Consider the following 17576-nt stretch of genomic DNA (forward strand, 5'->3'; position numbering starts at 1 on the left):
TACCCCCTCATGCGCCTCTGTCATTGCACTCTACCTTTCACATTGCACAAAGTAGCCTACACATATTGTTCTTTGACTCGATTTGAACATAAATTCAGTAGATTAAGACAAATGTCTTTCATATCTCTTTAATAACACAAGTGAGGCACATGAACTCCCAGCCTCACTCTTTGGTGTCTCATAAATAGTGTCCAGTCAAAAGGGATTGTTACCCTCTGGTTAACAGGGCCCCTTGGGTGAGCAGCAATCATTTCTCTAACAACATTAAAAAAGAATCTATCATCAAAAATAAGATTACTGATAGACCAGTGACAAGTAAAGGCAAATGTGGACACACACTGAACAAAAACTCTCAACAGAAATAGGCCTATGCATAATAACTGTGTAAGTTGGACACTTGAGTCCTTTTTACGTATGTTTGTTAATGTTAACTTTTGAAACAACCTTTGATGGCTGTAACTCAAATCAAAAACATGTTTCAGTGAAAACACAAAAAAGGACTCTCCAAGGCACTTCAAAACTATTTCTCAGCATCTTGTTACTGTTTTAGACATTCCACAGGGTTGATATGGTAAAGAATATCTTAAGGGGGCTCGTGGGTGAGAATAGAAGATGGTTAATCTTATTTTGGATACTAATTCAGTTCTGTCATGCAGCTGGACAAAAAGGGAGAGAAAACTCTTGAAAACAAGCCCTGTCTCAGCCACAAGAATGCAACTGAAATGTGTGTCTTCAATTACATAAAACCCACTCAACCATAGTCTCCTTCATTTGACTGCCTCTCTTGGAGCCTATAATGACACTTCTTCACAGTGAATCACTACACTTTCATGTTAATGCACACACAATCGCTAACAATTTAAATTAGGAAATAAAACGTGACAAATCCTAGGTTCTCCAATACAAATCTGGAACAAAATACCCGAGCGCCAACACACAAGTATCTAATTTTAAGATCAAACTGGTATATGGATTACTGTAAATTCAAGCTAAAAGAGGCGACCTCCTTGCAAAATGGAAATATCTACGGTTTGCAATTGAAGAAAATGGTACGCTAACAAGAATTTGGAAACCTCCTCTGCCATGTTCTTGCATACAGTGGTGGAAAAGAGAGGAATAATGCCCAAATTAGCCAGGGGGAAGGTAAATATATACTGAACAAAAATATAAACACAACATGCAACAATTTCAAAGATTTTTCTGAGTTACAGTTCATATAAGGAAATCAGTCAATTGAAATACATTCATTAGGCCCTAATCTATGGATTTCACATGACTGTGCAGGGGCGCAGCCATGGGTGAGCCTGGGAGGGCATAGGCCCACCCACTGGGGAGCCAGACACAGCTAATCAGAATGAGTTTTTCCCCACAAGAGGGATTTATTACAGACAGAAATAATCCTCAGAATTTGAGACATCTGTGGCTTTGTGTTATGTGACAAAACTGCACATTTTAGAGTGGCCTTTTATTGTCCCCATCACAAGGTGCATCTGTGTAATGATCATCCTGTTTAATCAGCTTCTTGGTATGCCACACCTGTCAGGTGGATGGATTATCTTGGCAAGGATAAATGCTCACTAACAAAGATGTAAACAAATGTGTGCCCAACATTTGAGAGAAATTAGCTGTTTTTGCATATGTAACATTTCTGCAATCTTTTATTTATTTTATTGGCCAAGTAGTTCTGAAGTTTCTCTACAGACTCATTCATTATTACTGTATATAATGCAACACATTGTTGTTGATTGAACTGTAAGAAGAAAAGCCTCAGACAACCAGTCTACCCCACATAGGTATTTCAAGTTGCATGTTCATAAAAACATGTATTTGAGAAAGCCTCACTACCCAAGCATGTATTTTAGATAGCCAAACATGTATTTGAGAAAGAAGCAAAAGCTTGCATCTGAGAATTAGGCTGCACCCAAGGATGTAATCAAGAAAGACTATATGCCACAACGGCAGTAGGAATTCTAAATCACTGATGACAAGATATTCAAGGGGGTAAGCTAAATATGTATTGATTAATGACAAAACAATAGGTCCTTAAAGTTCTGTGAGTTGTGGCCTATCTACTCCAGAAAGGACATGTCACCCCTCTAAATATTTCCCAGACTCTGTCTGCCAGAGGACGATTTGCCTAATGACTTCCCTGTGGAGCACAATGTGTATTTTCATGCTTGTCCCCTGTATGCTTGTTTTCGAGTTGTGCCCTCAGGTTCTTCAGACCGTTCTTCAGACCCTATAATTTCCCCTGGGTGTCTTGAACATGGGCTGTCAGTCTATGGTCTCTGGGACTGGGAATGTGTCCACTGCCGCCCCTCTCATAGGCAGACAGCTCTTACTGCCTGCCTTGGCGTGGAGACGTGGTTCTTTGCTTCTCTCTCTCCAGGTTCCCGCTTCTCCGTGGAGAGCCTCAGCCTGGTGTTGAGGTGGGAATATGGTAGGGGGCATTGGGAAAGGATATTTCCATTCACGACTTCCTCCTGTCTCATTTTCTCCTCATTATCAGGAGGCTTGGTGTTGCTGGCCCTGACTTGTCTGTTCCAGTCAAGCGGTTTGATGACGTACACAGCGCAGACAGAGAGCTTATTCAAACTATTTTACCACTAAGGATAAAAAAAAAAAAGATGCCAAAAGCATCTAATATTTTGGCATCTATAATTCCTTCAACGTTTCAGTCGTTTAACCTCAGCTGTGTCAAATTGTGAAATGCAATGCGTTGAGCATCAACTGATCACATTCCACTCCCTCATCATCCACAGCAAGATAAAGCTCTCTCTGATCTATAATGTACAATGCCTACTGCAGCCAAACAGCAGGCTATAGCTCCACTCCACAACCTGGCCCAAACCTGAACTGGCTGCCTGTGATTTGTCAAGCTTTTAGCCAGAACTTTTATATACTGCCAATAAAGTCTCTAGCAGAGAATGGGGCTCTATAGCAGAGAGTGGGTCTGCTGAAGAAGGGCTGCCTATTGATGGAGTAGTGTTTACAATAGAGATCCTCAGCACAGTAGGATGGATACATTCCAGAGATAAATCAGGCAGTGCTAGGGAAGACATTAGTCTTCCAGGTTCCATCCCGCTATATGATTGTGTTCTGAATGTTTTCATACTGTTGTTAGGTATGGAGTTCTCAGCCGTACATACTTTCAACAACACTTTTTGCAGTACTGTGCCGCTATATGGCTCTTCTATATCTTCCACACAAATTGGTGGAAACTGATATTTGCTTATATTGAAAAGAGGGGTATACATTTTTTTAAATTATTATTACCCACATACCTTTGGTGGGTGGTTTTCTTAAAGCACGGTACCACTGGGCAAAGACGTCAATTCAACATCTTTTCCATGTTGGTTCAACGTAATTTCATTGAAATGACTTGGAAACGACGTTGATTCAACCAGTGTGTGCCCAGTGGGGTGTTCCTCTTCTCAATTAAAGTGTATCCTCTAGTAAATAAAAAATTACTCGCTTGAAAACAATAACAAAGACCTGCAGACTACTTGTATCAACAGTAAACACTGAGACGGTTTCCTCCCATTACAGTCCACATGAAGGCTTTCAAAAGTTTTTTCTTTCGGGAGACGCTAATGAGGTTCTCCCATCGCACTGGAAACTCAGTCATTCTCAGAGAAAATATGATCATTAAAATATTATGAGACACATTGTAGATCTGCTAACGGGCTTGGGGTATAGGCCATCCACCGCAAGGCAACAAATATTATTTTGATACGTGTTAACACGAAGACTTTGATATATGGTTGTTTTGCAGGGAGGCTGGGATGCAGCTGCTGAATGCAAGTTTGCCTGTTTGTTTTGATCCTAATCATGGGGATGTCTTTGGGTAGGAGTCGTTTCTATTTCCCCTTGCTATAAGTCACTGTCAGAAACATATTTTCAGCATCGGAACATCTGCTCTCTGCTATTGGGAAACTGAATAGAGTGACAGAAAATCTTGCTGAGGTCACAATAAATCAACTGCAGCAGAAGGACTTTGAGGAGCCGCTATTATAGAGCACACGAGCCTTGCAAGCCGAGCCGTGGGCAATAGTGAGAAATTCATTATGCTGGCTTCACCTCTAGGGTCACAGAGAGGAAGGAAGCCGGACACTGTACCGAAATGGAGCCGAGACACTTTTTTCAAAACAAGCCGTGGACAACAAGATTCCCTGTTTCCAACTGAAGCTAGGATTAAGAAGTGGTATCTCTGGCCACAGGAGGCTGCTGAGGGGAGATCGGCTCCTGGAAACCATGTGTTTGATGTATTTGATACCATTCCACAAATTCCGCTCCAGTCATTACCAGGAGCCCATTTTCCCTAATTAAGGTGCCACCAACTTCCTTTGTCTCTGGCACATATAGTATCATTACCTTTACCCCTTTGAGTTATCCTGTTGCTCATCCGTGTTGGAAACAAATGCCTCCAGCCAATATTTTTTTTTATAAGCAACTAAGAAGCAATTCCATTGAAGTAGGACGTCTGGGTATCTGAGTCCAGTTTAACCTTTTAACAGTCCTTAATCCATGGGCAAAATGCATTTTTAGAGTACAAGCTAGTTGATTCGTTGATTAGGGATTATTATGGCCTCCATAGTACAATTTAATGGAAGCAGAATTACGGCAATACTGGTTAGTCTACAGTACATCAGGGTTTCTCCTTGTTTTCTACATAAATACTTCCTCCAAAATGTTCAAAATCATTGTGGCTCTGCTGTTATAGTCTACCAAATAAAGCTGTGTGCAGTATGGCAAGGACTTGGCACTCCCTTTTTTATACGGTATTCCCTACATACATTATAGGACTAGTAAACACATGTGGTCTGGCAAATTCAAACGCCCTATGGCCTAAGGCTAACATCTTACCCAAATAGCAATCCCATGCTGTCAGATGACTCTTAAAGTCACGTCTCTTCAGAGAGGCCACTTTCACGTTCAGGTTTGAGATTTTCAAAATTAACATTGGAATGACTCTCAGAATTTATCCCGCATGGTCTAGTCCGTGTCATTCCTCAGTGTTTCCCCCAACCGATTGATTCAATAATTTGGCTTTGGGTGATGTAAATCATCCTTGATTATGTATTACTGTGTACATGTAGTGTAGGCCTAATATTGTGAATAATACATGTACTGTACTGTAATTTGTTCATGAGACACAGTACGGACTTGAATACCCCTCTCCTCAGCATCATCTCTCAGCATCATCTGCCAAACCCACCCCCTCGACAGAATCATACAACAGCCATTAAAAAGCTATAAATTGACAATTTACGCTGGCTTTCTCTTGTCCGCATGTGGATTGGATAGAAATTAGCTGGTATTTTCTGTGTCCCCTGGAAGCTATAATTTTCAGAGATCAACCACCTCCACCTAAAGCAGCATGAAACATCCCCTATGGGAGCGCTCCTCCTTCACTCTGAGTGCACTTTCTCCATTTTACATAAGCACTTGGAAAACAAATAAAAGAAGACTGGGAATGGAAAAAGGGTTTTGAGTTTTGGCACTGTCCACCTCGTTTTCGTAGGTTTTTAAAACGCGGAAGCCAAACGGGGAAACTATGGATACAACTTCCAACTTCTGCATTATCATAATTCATAGGCACGCCACTAGAAATCCCTGCTTTAGCATGTTTCTATTGGACGATACATCCTTACAAAACACATCATATTACTAGCCTGCTAATGTTCCTGGACCTTGTAGGCTAAACTGACAAGAAAAGACCCCTAAGTGATCCAAATGGTTGCCAGATCAGGCAGGCTAGCTGCAGTTATTTCTAAATGAATATGCATTCAAAATGCCGGGCCTTTGAGCGTTTATTCAAATGACATAGGCTATTCACTGCAGTTACCAGCCTAGACTAGAGTTTTGTACTCACTTCAAAACAACAATAACATTCTTCATTACATTGTGTTGTTGTAGCTTAAGTAGGATACATTTATTGTCCCAAAAAGCGGGGTAGCTTATCGAGCTATGTGCCCGAGGACAGGGAGCGCTGACATGGTTTCATAGGCTACTCTTGTCGCGAAATAGCCTATAGACCTACAACAAATTAGTATAGGCTACTGTACCATTTGTCCCATTTCTCATTTAATTGGACCCATGTCACAGTACTAAATACATAAGCTATTTCATGTATTTATTTCTATGTGATCTAATCCAAAGCGCAGTTTAACAGTAGAAAAGACGGTACACCTTTTCCATTGATATTTGTAGGCTACGTCTGAATACTGTAATGTCAAATTTCTCATGCAGACAATAATTTATTTATAAACATAATACATACAGTGAGCTCCAAAAGTATTTTGACAATGACACATTGTTTTGTTGTTTTGAAATGATACAATGACTGAGGTAGACTGTCAGCTTTAATTTGAGGGTATCATTACATGCTAGGAATATGGGACCATTACTCAACTTTTGACTCCTTTAATAAACATATAAGTGAATTTGTCCCAATACTTTTGGTCCCAGACAATGGGGGGACTATGTACAAAAATTGCTGTAATTTCTAAACAATTCATCCAACATGGATGAAAACACCATCAAATTAAAGCTGACAGTCTGCTCTTTTACCCCATAAGCATTGTATCCTTTCAAATCTAAAGTGCTAGAGTACAGAGACAAATACTTTTGCAGCTCACTGTATATCATAACCATTGCAGAATACATTTCTCCCCTTTTCTGGACATGTTGAGTTCGTATTCTCAAAGCATTCTGCCAACATCTCCAAAGACATTTGATCAAGTTCGCCATACATTGCTATTTCCTTTAGATATGCCTAATGTCTTGGCCTACCTCCTATACTTCCAAAGTTTACATCAAATAAGGCTGTTATTATTACCATAGAAGGTGAATGATGGGCGTTTTTCAGGCAGAATTATAATGCTTGTTCACGTGCGCATAGCTTTACGGACGATCTAATTTATTACGGGAAATATGTATATGTTTATAAATCGAAATGGCGCATGCAGATATTTAGTGTTTATGTGTTTCTGAAAAAACAAAAATATTACGATTTCTAAACTTAACAATAACGCCCTTATTTGCTGTATAGCCTATAAAGTGTATTTTTACCTTAATGTAGGCTACTACTTTCACCACTTTTAGTCTTGAAATCTTTGGTTGTTTACTACACTACATTACTCACTCTGTTTAGCACATGGCCTCACATGTGAATCCTTAAAGAGATGGTTGGGGAAAAGGCTTAAGATGGTGTGAACGATGCTGACTGGGTGTAGACAAAGAAGATCTCTCCAGTAGGTGTACCTAAACATTCAAAGGCCATTTTCTAAAAAGTGGGGTTACAAGTTTATCAACGTTCAAAGCAGAATTACTTTCCCATTGTTCCTCAACTGCAGTGTATGATATACAATTTTGTAGCTCTGAGTCGCTACTTTTATCCAATGTTATATACACCATGAAAACTGTCTCTACTTAAGCATTTTCCCATTGAAGTCGGTTACGACGCCGAATTGCAATCAGGTCAAGACCCTGGTGAGGATGACGAACACGCAGGTGAGCTTCACTGAGACTGTTTCTGACAGTTTCTGCAGAAATTCTTTGGTTGTGCAAAACCAGAGTTTCAACTGCTGTCTGGGTGGCTGGTGTCAGACAATCCCGCAGGTGAAGAAGACAGATGTGGAGGTCCTGGGCTGGCATGGTTACACGTGGTCTGCAGTTGTGAGGCCGGTTGGAAGTACTGCCAAGTTCTCTACATCAACGTTGGAGGCAGCTTATGGAGAAATTAACAGTTCGCCATACATTGTTATTGCTATTGCTATTCCATTGTTCCATTATTCCATTGCTATTTCCTTTAGATAGGCCTACTGTCTTGGCCTACCTCCAATACTTCCAAAGTTTAATGATCTGTGTAATGATCATGCTAGTTAATCAGCTTCTTGATATGCCACACCTGTCAGGTGGATGGATTATCTTGGCAAAGGATAAATGCTCACTAACAGGGATGTCAACAAATTTGTGCACACATTTTGAGAGAAATAAGCTTTTTGTGCGTTTGGAAAATGTCTGTGATGTTTTATTTCAGCTCATGAAACATGGGACCAGCACTTCTCATGTTGTGTTTATATTTTTGTTCAGTGTATAAAGACTTGAAGTGCTGACCACATAGGCACCCAAATTGAGTTACAACATTGTAGCGATGTTCTGATAATTTAACACACTATATTCAAAGCATGGAGTTAAATTATAAATGAGTCATTATAAATGCAAATTTCTTTGTGAATTGAAATGCTTTTCACCTCTATTTGTGAATAAATTACTAACTGGTTGCCCCTCTCCCGGGACTAAGCGTCCAAGTCATTAAAAAGTTGGATCGTTTGGTGTGCGTATGTGTGAATGGGGAGGGATACAGTCTGGAGAAAGAACACTTTGGATAATTAAGACTAATGCGCTCTCAGCGACGCCTCTCTTTCCTGCTCAGGGAGGACGATAGCACAACATGTTCTTAGAGGATGACTTTCAACATCACCTTCCGTGGAGGAAGTCTCACAGCACTTTAGATGAGAAACTGATTTACTTTAACTGTAAGTGTAGCCTAATATCTGTAAGCTAAAGATTGATACAAATAGCAATTAAAAAAACTTTGGTATGAGATACGTACTGTTTGGCTTATTAGTAAAAAGATCCACTCAAACTAATCTCTCTTGAAGGCCTTGGTTCTAGGTGCCGAGGTTACAATCAAACTGACATTACGTTTTTACAACTATTATTCTAGTTGGTCTCAAACTGTGTCAAATGGAACAGTAATATTATCCTAGCCCATATTGTTTGGTGGTTACAACATACAGTACATGCTTTTAATATTCAAACAGTTGTAATCAATTGTGCTATCATATCAATGTCAAGACAAGCCCAAATCCTCTAACCCCCCATGTTTCTTGGAAATGTACAAAGACAGGAGTGTAACATTTTGCTTTACAGCTAAACCACTATTGGCTTTTCTTAGATAGTCTAAAGAGAAAAGAAGAGCAACTTAAAAGTGTCATTAAACATATGGCTATGGTTATGAGGAACATAATGGTAAAAAAGTCTACAAGTGTAGTGGATTTGCAAAGCATCTTATGGTCATCATTTGGAGCTTCATGCAGCCAACACAAATGTTCCACAATGGCTGTTTTATCTTCTTGGTATAGTGGTTGTAAGAAAAATCTATTGCAAGCAAAATGTCAAACAGAACCATCCTCCTGATGTTAAACTGCTGGGATGACAATCCACTGAAATCCCCCCACAGAATAATGTATTTTTCCAACAAAGAAAAACATGCATTGTCATACTGAATGACATTGATTTTGCCTTATTTGTAACCTTGTATTTAGATTGTCAGCTTCCAAGATACTGGCCAATGATATACAGTTGGTGACATAGCCTGTGTGTTCTGGAAATGTATAGATGTTAATGACCACACTGGGAAGATGGAGTGAGTGGAATATGTGTTCAATCTGTTTAACTTGGAACTTGGAATCCAATAATATTTCCGTCTTTGACAATATGCATCTCACCTCTTACAAACAATTAGTCTGAAACTGTTTAGAAAGAGAAATGGCCTCGCTACTGGGAATTAGATTTCCAAGGCATTGTAATAATGTTTTGTAAAGAATATGTTTCCCTGAATGATGTATACTGCTAACTGCCTGCCAACTCATGCCCCTGCTCTGGTTAACTCTATAAACCAATCCAGCTGGGGTCTGTTTTAGACTGCTGTGGATTTTCAGAGGTGTTTGTAAAAATCTCCTCTGATGCTGTGACCTGGAGGACAAGCTACAAATGCTACCCTACTCAGGCCCAATGGGTGCAATGTAAATCCGCACAGCTCTAAATGGTCCCTAGTTGTACTGCGTAAACTATATTCAGACAGCCTTTCTGATAGTTTCACATACCCATTTCCAACTTCTGTAAAAATTCTCATTGACAAACCATGAATTAGAAAGCATTTATTTTTCCATAAAGCATCTTCTTCACAACACAGATCTGTAACATTGGCATCCACATCGGTCCCAGATCTCTGTCATGTGGTTATGCTATTGTTTCTGCTAGAGTGATGGGGGTTGTTTACACTCACAATGGAAAAGTCCTTGTTGGTTCTGTAAATGTGTCAAAGTTTAATGTCACGCTCATAAAACAGGATGAGGTCTGGTTTGGATTATGGTCTGATCTGACACCAGTATTGCAAAGACGTTCCTTATAACAGGTTTTTAATGGCTGAATTTGTGGCACCTAAAGTAAATATAAATAGAAGTTATACATGTAGTGTACATGCCAACACGCTGACACACACTTAATCCACTTCACACGTGTTCACAGTCATACTGTACACACACACGCGCGCACACACGCGCACACACAGATCCCTCTGTGACTAATGAACTGATTTGCGTGTTTGCTTTGGCTGATTCGACCTTCCTCATTAATCAAACAGGGGGAAACATCTCCTGGGCTTTTGAATGCTCACATAAAGAGTCCAAACACAAATAAAAGTGAGACTGAAGTAAAGAAAACACAGTGAAAGTTTCCCCTCAGAAAGGCTGAGCCGGTGAACTTCAGCAGTGTGGCTGGTATTAATGCTCATGTAGATTTATGAGATAAATGATTGTCCAGAGTGTTCTCTGTAATGCATATCCACACTACTCATCCCCAACAGGCTGGGAGAGAGGGACGCCAGCCCTGGAGACCATACAGCTGGCCTCCCAGATCACCTTTCAATACCACACTCTCTCTGAGCTGCTAATGTTTGTGTAAATAACTTGAAAAGGAAATGTTCGGTTCACCACAGAATGTTAATCTATTTAACTAAACAATGTATTGAATCACGGCATAGCCAGCCAAGGGTATATGAGACAAAATTTTTCCTTTTTAGAATAATTTGGATTACATTGCATTTCACTGTAAAAGCATTGATGTCTTGATGTGGTTAAGTGGCAGCAGGGAGATGAATATAGAATGCTTGGTAATGCCCGTAGATCATTTACCCACTGTTTGATGGGTAAGCTACACATTGGAGCTGGTGTGATGCCCTTGATGCGTTTGATGCCTTTCCCATTGAGTCAGCAGGGCAGAATGCACCTTGACCCACATTTTCCAGTAAACCTTAGACAGTCAACACAGTGTAACTGGAATACAAGGACAGTCAGAAACCTATATTTAAGCACATCCTATTGCTCATTTCCTTGTTTTTCACCTTAGCCAAGCAAGACTCATATGGCAATCTGACGGTTTTCGGCCACAAAAATGTTGTGTCCTTTTAATGTCGGCATATTCACTAAAATCTATTGATTTCACATTTAAAAGTTCAATTATAAAACGTTATTTGGTTAAGTAATTACAGTCTGCTGATAATAGACAGGGTACGTTGACTTGTTAGTTCATAATGAAATAGATCTTATAACCTGCAAACGCGAAATAACGACGACTAGTTGACCCTCTTTAACCATGGAATACTATGGATGCTTGTTTTGAAGGGGTCTATTTTGAAGGGGTCTATTGAAGTTCACTGCAAAGGGAGGGGCCTACCTTCTAACAATCATCTCCTAATGTCTGTGAAGCAGTGAGTCAGGGAGTCAGTGGTGAGACCCGACCACAGGGCAGTGAGTAGCTCAAGATTCCCAAACCACAGAAAAGTTGTTTTGATTGAACCACTATTGCATGTGACTTCAGAATGATCCTCGATATGATACTACAAGTCTCCTTCCCGAAACTCTTGAGCCATGGCGTGAGTTGACTGTTACCAAATCAGTTTGTCAGCGTTTAATCAGCCAGTGTTGCCACAAGTATCCATTGCCTAAGTTTATAATATAATACTCAGTGAACGTGAAGATTTTTTTCATTCACTTTCTTGTTCGAAAGGCGTAGCACACTTACTCGACTTTATTATGCTCTCACTCAAACCTGAGTGTTTTGTTTCCATGCCTTAGTGGGAATAACAACAGATGCCATGTGCTATTTCATAAATCAGGCTACAGTATAACCACTCTATACTTATGCAGGACACAGTATTATACGTTATGTTGAGTGCTGTGTAACAAGTGGCTCTTGTAATGGTGAATTTCAGAATATATGAATGTCTGGACTTACGGTATGTTGCATATTTTGTCTAGACTTATTTTGCATAATGTAACACACAAAGCCCTCAACCTAAACTGGTGGCGGGACTGTGTTGACCTGCTAGATGTCTTTATTTCTCTGAATGGCAGAAAGAGATTACAACACTACAGCGATGGTGGAGATCAGAGGACATGACAAGAGAAACAAGCATATTTCATTTCTTCATCAATGCTGTGTCTCAAATAATACGCGCTTTGAGGTTTTGCATGAGATACTTCTCTCAACCTCTGGGTTCCACATAGGGAATTCCTCTCCTCGTATGGGGACATTAGACTTGGAGCCAGCACTAACATCATTACTCAAACTGCATTAGAGCCTCAAAGAAATCCTAACATTTAGCACCGGACTAAGATTTCATTACTGATGCTTTATTTGATATAAATGACTCAGACGTCTACGATATAAACAACTCAGACGTCTACGAGGCCACAAATCGATGACAGTGCAAGCATCCACATCAATCTCCTCCTAACCTCCCCTCTCATCTCGGCTCCTCACCAACTCAACCTGCCCAACACACCATCCATCCCTACTAACGGCCTCCTCATAAAGTCTATCCCTCTCTTGGACTGTGTTTGCCTGACACATACCATTTACTCCAGCCTAAAGCGTTGGCGCCAAGTGCACAGCTGTGAAAACAATAATTTTACATGTATTTCCCAATTTAAGATCTTGAAATCATTTGACATTTGGGGTCCTGTGTCTGTGTACTGGTGTAGGCTTTGGAACTACAGAGACTGAGCGGATCATCAGATGGAGACAGATATGATAAGACTGGTCCAGACTGGTCAGAGAACACCTGTCAGAGAGAGAGAGAGAGAGCAGTGGCGATTTTAGCTTGTAAATAAATCTTGGTGGGTTCAAAAAAAAAAACGAATTGTGGGATGCATGCCAGCAAAGCCACTACATTAATTGGACGGTGACAAACGGTGCCCACAAACTGTTAGGGCCTACATAAAGCTGTCCCAACAGTAGAATCCCAACAGCAGAGTCCCAACACCTTACCACTGCTACACCTGGCTATCAGCAGAGCCTTGTCTGGCAGCAAAACAGTTAATTCAGCCTCATTTACTGCCTTTTAAAAAATATAGCTGATATACTTGCTCAAACAAATTGAGATGTACAAACTATGGCATAAGGGGACGACAAACGGATGAGGCAATCCGTAATTTCAATTAAGACATTAATGAGCAAGCTAGGATGGACGTAGTCAATATAACGATTTGTTCAGAACTTTTGAAATGTACAGCAACAGAATTCAGAACATGGGCCGTTCTTACAGTGTTCTCCCTGTACACCAAGTCAGAACCTTAGGATAAATAAAGGGGGCATATAAGCAGACACTGAAAGCTCTTACAATATTCGATGATTACATTTCTCAAAAAACGGTTATAGGCTACATGTGCACCACCAAATCAGAACAGTAGTCAAAATTAAGAGGTGAAAATAGAACAAATTATTAGGGTGAGGCACATGGGCTACTAACAGCTTACTACACAACATACACTTAGTATTACTTTCTTAGCTCCAGTATACATATCTCCCTGGCATATTACATAATTTATGCAGCAGCATATAATACATTTTTGGACTCACCTTGTTGCGCTGTGCTCACTTGAACAGGAAGGTGGTGCTGCGGTCCTTCGTGGGCACCGATACGTTTTATCTATAATTTTTCTTTATTATTTATCTTCATATGACAAGGATTAAAAAGGATTTGCCAGTAGATTGTCAACTTGATTTATGACGATGACTGCTAGCTAAGATTTTGAAAGTCAGTCCAATCAAAGCTACTGTAGATATAATGTTATTTGACGTCATGTTATCTGTGGCCAATAACTTTGAGCCCTCTTTGATGGGCACTTCTAATGTAACTCTATGGCAGCACCCAAGGGGCTTGAATTTTCTAGCTCTACCCTTAAACTTAGCGGTGACGTAGTCTCCCAATGAGTGACAGAACACTGAGCCAATCACAGCGCAACGCTTCATATTTTCTGCTGGCTTGCCCCACCACCACAGAAAGCACTGAGCTAGGTTGAAACACCTGCATTTTGGAGCTGCCTTGCTCTATTAACTCAATGATATAAATATATATATTTTTACATTGTTTGCAAACTGATATGTGACACGTATTAATGTCAAAATAACATGCAAAGCAGGAAAGCCCCCTACCCCAAAACATGTGGGGCCGCCACTGAGAGAGAGAGTGAGAGAGAGATCTCAAAAGTCATGTGAAGTAAATTACAGAAAGGAAAAACCATTTAAATGTAATTTCAGTGACAACCTTTAAGAATATTGATTACTGACAATATTGCATCTATGCAAATCACTGTTTGTCAAATAACTGGCATTGTGTTTGCAGTGTGCATGTGTATGTGTGTGCAGTGTGCATGTGAATGTGTGCGCTTATGTGCGTGTGTGCATAACGGCTGATCTGGCCATATCACCCAGGTTCTATGTGATAATGCTCTGTTTGGCCATTAAAATAGGGATTTCCTCCTTGGCCAGCGTGCCAGGAAACAGGCCCAAGTCCCAGATCCCAGCAGGAGATGTAGTCGTATTCAAAGTAATGGCCTTGGACTGAGACATCACAGCCTATAATAGTGCTTCAAGGACAGTCTCACAGGCTTTAGTTGTTAATATGCTTAACTAGGAAAAGGATGAGTTCAGGACTAAGTTGTGATAGATTTGAACGGGCCATAAATTTAAACATGACATTGAAGAGGTAAAGGAAAACAAATGACACTGTTTTTATTTTTTTCTTGCCTGTCACCTTGGGTATGGTGTAATGTCCCTCTCTGCGTCTCTTTCTGTCTCTATCTCTTTCTCTTCCTATCTATCTCTCTTATTTGTCCCTTAATCTCACTCTCAGGAAGCAAGACAACAGAATGCAGGCCCAGGTGGATGAGAGGAAGGCGTGAAAGTTGGGACAGAGCAGAGGAGGATCCAAGAAGAGAGGAGTAGGAGGAGACCTTGGACCTTACTAAATAAAGGACAGAAGGTCTGGCTGGCTGGAGGTCTGGACACATATCCATCAAGTTTCTCAGAATAGGAGTGCTGATATAGGATTACAATAAATGCACAGGTGTGTGTGTGTGTGTGTGTGTGGGGGGGGGGGGGGGGTTCTGATCCTAGATCAGTACTCCTACTCAGAGGCGCTTTATGAATACGGGCCCTGGTGTCCTGTGTGCTGAGAGGGGGTGAGAGAGGCTGGAACCTTGTGGAACCTCTGGCACTGCAACAGAAACAGAGGAGGAGGAGGAGAACTGTGTAACGATCAGACCAGGATGTTGAGCAAACTTTATTAGGGTTTGTCTGTGTATCTTTGGATTGAAATGTTTTGGAGAGCTTCACGGTGGAAAGGGGAGACAATTCAGCATAGCTCCCAGAATTTCCCCAAAATTCCCCCTTTGAAGTCTCCTGTTTTAAATGAAATACAAAGGAAAGGAAAGTATTTACAGTACACATGTGGATGGGAACCATATAAATGAAGACTAAATCAATATAATATTGTTCACAAATCACAAATATTTGGTATCTCGTAACGGTTTAACCTCTGAGAACCTTTGTGTAAAATATGTTCCCTTCGACGGAAATGCTTGTACAGAGGCTGAGGAGCTCTGTGTGAGATGAAGTCATCTCATAACCTAGAATGACAGAAACAACATATAACATTATCATCCATCCACACCAAATATTTAATATTTCCCTCAGTAGATATGGAGGAAAGTCATTATTGGAGTAATCTGAATTGAGTATTGTACATATTTGACTAATCTGGCCACAATGGAATATTGTTTTGGACACATGTATTCTCCTAGGTTTAATACAGAAATGTTGTTGTTCAGTCTGCAGGGGATTTAGTATTGTAGCGAGTAAAACCATTATGGAAAAAACAAGTCATTTGTCAGAGTAATTTTGCTCAGTAGGCGCAGGATCCAGCATATTTCCACAGTGCTATTTTCGGTGCAGATTTGATACAGCAAATATGGCTTGTCCTAGAAAGTCACGTTTCTACCGGAGACTGTGGGGATTTTCTTTATTGCTTCGTGCGGCTAATTACAGTGATCATTCTGCTGTCTATGAAGAACAGATGGACAATGGGTTTGATGGTCATGCTTGGTGAAGTGTGAGTACATAAGGGGACATTTGTTCAGTCCAAAAATTCAGTGATGGGAGTTGGTAGGGTTTAAAAAGGGGTAGGAGGGTTTCACCAACTGAATTTATCCGAAGCATAGAGTACTGTAATGACGACAGATGGCATCTGAAGAGATGATGATCTCTCTGGAGCCAGATTGGGAAGTGACTAGTGTGTACTGTAGCTATGATAAGATGTGCTGACATGCAGTTTTCAGCCCACCATGAAGCATCACTACAGGATAATTATGAGTTATATTGGTTTACTTTAAGTTACAGTATGCTGTTCTTAATTGGTTTAGGTATATTATTCCCAAAACAGTCAACTAAATGCGATTTTTCATAGAGAATCATATTTTCTCATCTTGAAAATATACTCACTGTACTGTCCTTCTATTTGTGTGCTATTGCTTTATGCATTCATGTGAAGCAACAGATGATCCGTGGCAATTGTAGTTGAGGGAATTAACTTGAAAGGTTATATTATGTTGTCTACTGTCGTCTAGTGGACATTTGAAGGTAGCATTGATGGTCTCAGTACATTTTCAAACAAACCCTAAAGGAGAACAGTTAACTTAGTTAATTCTTGACTGGCAGTATTAGAATTGACTGGGAGGCATCTGGCATTAGTTTGAGAAGACTGCCATCTTCTGGCACATTGCAGTAGGACACTGAAGCTGATTCCGTTCTTAACCTTAACCTGGTCAGCATGCTCGCTACCAAAGATTTCTATAACTGTGTTGCTACTTAATGGTAACAGTATGTCAGGGGAGACTGCTTCAGTAGAGGATAAAAGCAGAATGGCTCAAACAGCGTGCCTGACAGTAGACGTGCCCGAGCTGGGTGAAAATGTGGACAAGAAACAGTGACCCTGGCCTTACAACTGTGCTTCCATGAAAAGTTCCTTAGATAACACATTGAAATTGATTCATCATAATGATTTAAGGGTTTGTTCTAGATGTGATAGTGAGAACCATATGTTTCCCCCTTATGGTTTTGTTGCCTACAGTTCTATAGTTCTGTCAGTACTTAGGCATGTCCTGATAAACGTTCCTCACATATTTTAGTTTTTCAATAGATAACTTAAGTACTACATTGTTAAGTATCTACTGCATCTTGCCATCTTTATGTAATACATGTATCACTAGCCACTTTAAACTATGACACTTTATGTTTATATACCCTACATTACTCATCTCATATGTATATACTGTACTCTATACCATCTACTGCATCTTGCCTATGCCGTTCTGTACCATCACTCGTTCATATATCTTTATGTACATATTCTTTATCCCTTTACACTTGTGTGTATAAGGTAG

The sequence above is a fragment of the Salvelinus alpinus genome, chromosome 15 (assembly GCF_045679555.1).
Source record: "Salvelinus alpinus chromosome 15, SLU_Salpinus.1, whole genome shotgun sequence".
Lineage (NCBI taxonomy): Eukaryota > Metazoa > Chordata > Actinopteri > Salmoniformes > Salmonidae > Salvelinus > Salvelinus alpinus.